This window comes from Rhinopithecus bieti, unplaced genomic scaffold, assembly GCF_001698545.2.
Source record: "Rhinopithecus bieti isolate Rb0 unplaced genomic scaffold, ASM169854v2 scaffold_2915, whole genome shotgun sequence".
Lineage (NCBI taxonomy): Eukaryota > Metazoa > Chordata > Mammalia > Primates > Cercopithecidae > Rhinopithecus > Rhinopithecus bieti.
Window position 1 is genome coordinate 113,742 of NW_016803881.1, and position 4,566 is coordinate 118,307.

The 4,566-nt window shown below is 43.1% G+C and overlaps 1 pseudogene; it reads left to right on the forward strand.

Moving 5' to 3' along the window:
- Positions 1-174: 174 nt before the first annotated feature.
- On the forward strand, positions 175-1,142 carry LOC108518330 (uracil-DNA glycosylase pseudogene; annotated as a pseudogene).
- The last annotated feature ends 3,424 nt before the right edge of the window (positions 1,143-4,566 follow it).

Below are 4,566 nucleotides of genomic sequence, written 5' to 3' on the forward strand. Positions count from 1 at the left end.
TATATACTATATATATTTATATATAATATATATTTTTATATAATATATTATGTATGATATATATAATATATATATGGGCAAGACTAAACTATACAGTTTAGGGACGCATACTTGAATAACAAAATCATAAATAAATGCAAGAAAGTAGGCCAACTGTTGACTGCCATAGCCAGGATGAGCCTCATGGGTCCCCTCCTGGGCTCCAGTGTGATTGGCCAGAAGACTTTCTACTTCTTCTTCTCCCCTAGCCTCCCAGGAAGTGACATGCCCAGAGTCCCAAGCCCACTGACCTGGGGACCGGTGTGGCTGCCACAGCTGAAGATAATGGGCATGTGGTAGCCAGCCCTGCCAAGAAGGACCAGGCTGGGCAAGGTGAGCCTGGGACACGGCCCTCCTCACCACTGAGCAGAGTAGTTAATGTGTGTCCAGAGAAACATGGCCACAGCCCTGCTCAGACTCACACCTACAACATGGCCGTGGGCTTTGGTGAGATTGGAAGAAGCACCTCAGCAAAGAATTTGGGAAACCATATTTTATAAAGCTCATGTGATCTGCTGCAGTAGAAAGCAAGCATTACACTGTTTATCCTCACCCACACCAAATCTTCACCTGGACCCAGATGTGTGACATAAGAGATATGAAGGATGTCATTCCAAGACAGGATCCATATCATGGACCCCACCAAGCTCATGGATCTCCTTTTGTGTTCAAAGACCTGTTCCACCTCTGCCCAGTTTGGAAAACATTTATAAAGAGATGTCTAAAGACATAGATGGCTTTGTTCATCCCAGCCATGGAGATTTATCTGGGTGGGTCAAACAAGATGTTTTACTCAATGCTGTCCTCACTGTTCCAAGCCCATCAAGCCCATTATCATAAGGAGACAGGCTGGGAGCAATCTCTGCTAATGCAGCTGTGTTCTGGCTAAACCAGAACTCCAATGGCCTTGCCTTCTTGCTCTGGGGTTCTTATGCTCAGAAGAGGACAGTGCCATGGAGAGGAAGTGGCACCATGTACTGCAAACGGCTCATTCCTCCCTGTTGTCAGCATATAGAGGTTTCTTTGGATGTAGACACTTTTCTAAGACCAATGAGCTGCTAGAGAGGTCAGGCAAGAAGCCTACTGACCGGAAGGAGCTGTGATACTCAACTGAGAGGTAGTCTGTCTCCATTAACGGTTATTGAGAAACTGCTGCTAAAGTATTTGTCAGGTATGAAGTCTAATTGAAATTTTTCCTATTAATTTTAAGTATTCTGCATGAGGATGAAAAGCTTCTGTAAAGCAGCCATGAAACAGGCTGCCCAGGAATGGCAACTCTGTCCAGGCAGACACAGCAAAGGCTATCACTTGACCAAATGACTTTCTCTGCAACACAGCTTTGGCCTAAAATACACAATTTTCTCAGAAGACAGATGAGGTCAAATACTCACTTGCCTCTCTTTACCTCCCTTACCCGTACGGCTAAAGTGGGGAGATGTGCACCTTTAGGTACAGCCATAGTTCGGTGCCAGATGCTCCCTGGTTTTGCCTGGTTAGACTTTCAGTTACAAGATATCGGGGCATGTTTGCTTAGAAAGACCTCCTTTTCCGGACAGGTGCGGTGGCTCACCCCTGTAATCCCAATACTTTGGGAGGCCGAGGCGGGCGGATCACGAGGTCAAGTGATCGCGATCATCCTGGCCAACATGGTGAAACCCTATCGCTACTAAAAATACAAAAATTAGCTGGGCATGGGGGCGCACACCTGTAGTCCCAGCTACTCGGGAGGCTGAGGCAGGAGAATCGCTTGAACCCAGGAGGCAGAGGTTGCAGTGAGCCAAGATCTCGCCATTGCACTGCAGCCTGGCAAAAGAATAAGACTTGGTCTCAGACAAAAAAGGAAAGAAAGGTCCCCTTTGGCCAGCCCAGCAGCCATTCCAGTCTCTGCCAGGTACACTGCTCCCTTGATCTTTCAAGGAGTGAAGAAAGCATGAGGATGTTAAACAAGTTTCTAGAAATCCAGCCCCGAAATTAGGGCTTAATTTCCTGATTGTAGTAGAGGTGAAAGTTTCTAAGGGATATCTGGGGTGAGCCTGAACAGATAGACAGGGGCTGAGAGAAGTGAGCTGGCTCTTGTTGTTACTCTTCGGGTGTTTTGTGGAATATGCAGTGAAATTTAAACAAGGAAGAGGAAAAATGGGAATTCTTTTAATGGGAGGGGATGATTTTCTCCCAGAGTTATCCTGAGTTTGGATTTCTAAGGCAGCACAAGCTGCCAAATGCTGATTTTAATGAATTGAAATCACTTTGGAATATTTTTTCTGCAACATTGGAAAGTTTTAGTTTTAAAAAACACTTATGCAGATATATATATATTTTCCCAATCCTTGTTTTAAGAGAAAATCTTTATTGGGTCTGCCCCTCCATCCTTGATCTTGTTAGCAATGCCGTTTTCACTCTTAGCTGGGTTAGAGTTACCAGTTGCACGGGGTTTGGCAATAAAAGACTGTTAAAGTTTAAAAAAAAAAAAAGTGATTACTATAAAAGTCAAGATAATGGTTACTTTCAGAGGGAGGGAGGGATTGTGTTGGCCTGGGACATGTAAAGGGGTTACACAAGTAGCCAGCAATTCTATTTCTTGATGTGGGTGGTAGTTAACAATGGTATTCACTATATAATTCAATAAGCTAAATATTTGTTTTGCTTGGTTTTCTATATCTGGGTTTAATTTTACAATAGAAATATTTTCTTGAAAAAAGTTAACTGCAATGGTTACTCTCTTGTTCTTCATCTTAATTATTTGGTCTTGATGAAGAAACAGCTCTCCCCAAAGCAAAGGCTAAGTCTCCTTTGGCTTCTGAAAGAACTAGGACATAATAATCAGTACCAGCCACGTGCTCTGGCTCACATCTGTAATCCCAGCACTTTGGGAGGCTGAGACATGTGGATCACGAGGTCAAGAGATCGAGACCATCCTGGCCAACATGGTGAAACCCCGTCTCTACTAAAAACACAAAAATTAGCCAGGTGAGGTGGTGGGTGCCTATAGTCCCAGCTACTTGGGAGGCTGAGGCAGGAGAATCGCTTGAATCTGGAAGGCGGAGGTTGCAGTGAGCCGAGATCGTGCCATTGCACTCTAGCCTGGTGAAAAAACGAGACTCTGTCTCAAAAAATAATAACAATAATAAGCAGTGCCAAGTCATGACCAGTGAATTAAGCACACAGGAAAGCTCATGCAACTCGTGTTGAATGAATCTATGAATTAGTTGACAGATAAGGCAAACACCCATAGCCTAAGTCATTCTGCATACTTCTGCTAGATGCTTCTCCCCAGCTAGAAAAACCTTCAAGAATCCTTCATTACCTGCAGGGAAATCTTATGTTCCTCAGTTTCATGCTCCAGCCTTTTTTCCATAAATCAGCATCAACCAACCTTTCCAGTCTTACCTTAGCTACTTTCTCAAACACTCCACTTTAGCCAAACCAGTCTACTTTCAGATTTCTATTTCCTAGCCTTTATCATTTCTCCTATCCCCCATGCCTTCTCTCATAGGCTTTCCTCCTTCTTTCTATGCACATAATCCCTACTCATTCTTTAAGGCCTGATTATTTTTCAGAGCTTAAAGGAGACTGAAGAAATTTCTCCATTTCTTCTCTAAAGTTAGTCTTTATTATCTGCCACGTTGTGCTTTCTGATTCCTGTGAACTTCAATAATGCCTATTACCACTATTGGGCACTTAGTTCTTGTTTGACCTGATATTTTGAAAGAACATTTTATCTTTGTTTGGAGTATCCAAATACACTTTACTTTTTTTAAGCCTGGAGTTGTGACTGACACTTTTTCTGAAATTACTACAGAAAGCCTACAACATTTTGTGCATAGGAGGATGGCTAGATGGATAGAAGAAGATGGATATACTTGGGAGTATTCAGTGGGTACTGATAGACATAGGCAGATATGTTGATATTCAATGGGGACAGAATTATGGGTCCCCACCTTGACCCTGAAAGTCACTGCAAGGGGTCTCTAGCCAACTATGGGCAGCTACAGATGTTGAGCCTCTGCAGACTGAGAGGCTGAAATGAAAAAAGAAGACACTGCATATGAATGGAAGAATATTATTGACAAATTTCCTTTCACTCATGGCTTTGTCCATACCTGGGCCTATCAGCAAGTCACACACACACTTAAATTTTGAAACTTTAAGCAAACATTTCAAGAGTCCCGCTTCATATACAAAAGTATAAAAGTATATTTTAAAGTGTTAAAAGATTTTTTTTGAAATAGAGTTTTTCTCTGTCACCTAGGCTAGAGTGTAATGACATGATCTCGGCTCATTGCAAGCTCCGCCTCCTGAGTTCAAGGGATTCTCTAGCCTCAGCCTTGGAAGTAGCTGGGATTATGGTGCCTACCACCATACCTGGCTAATTTTGTATTGTTAGTGGAAATGGGGTTTCACAGTGTTAGCCAGGCTGGTCTTGAACTCGTGACCTCAAGTGATCTGCCGGCCTCGGCTTCCCAAAGTGCTGGGATTACAGGAGTGAGCCACCGTGCCTAGCTCCCTCTATATATATATTTTTTTTTT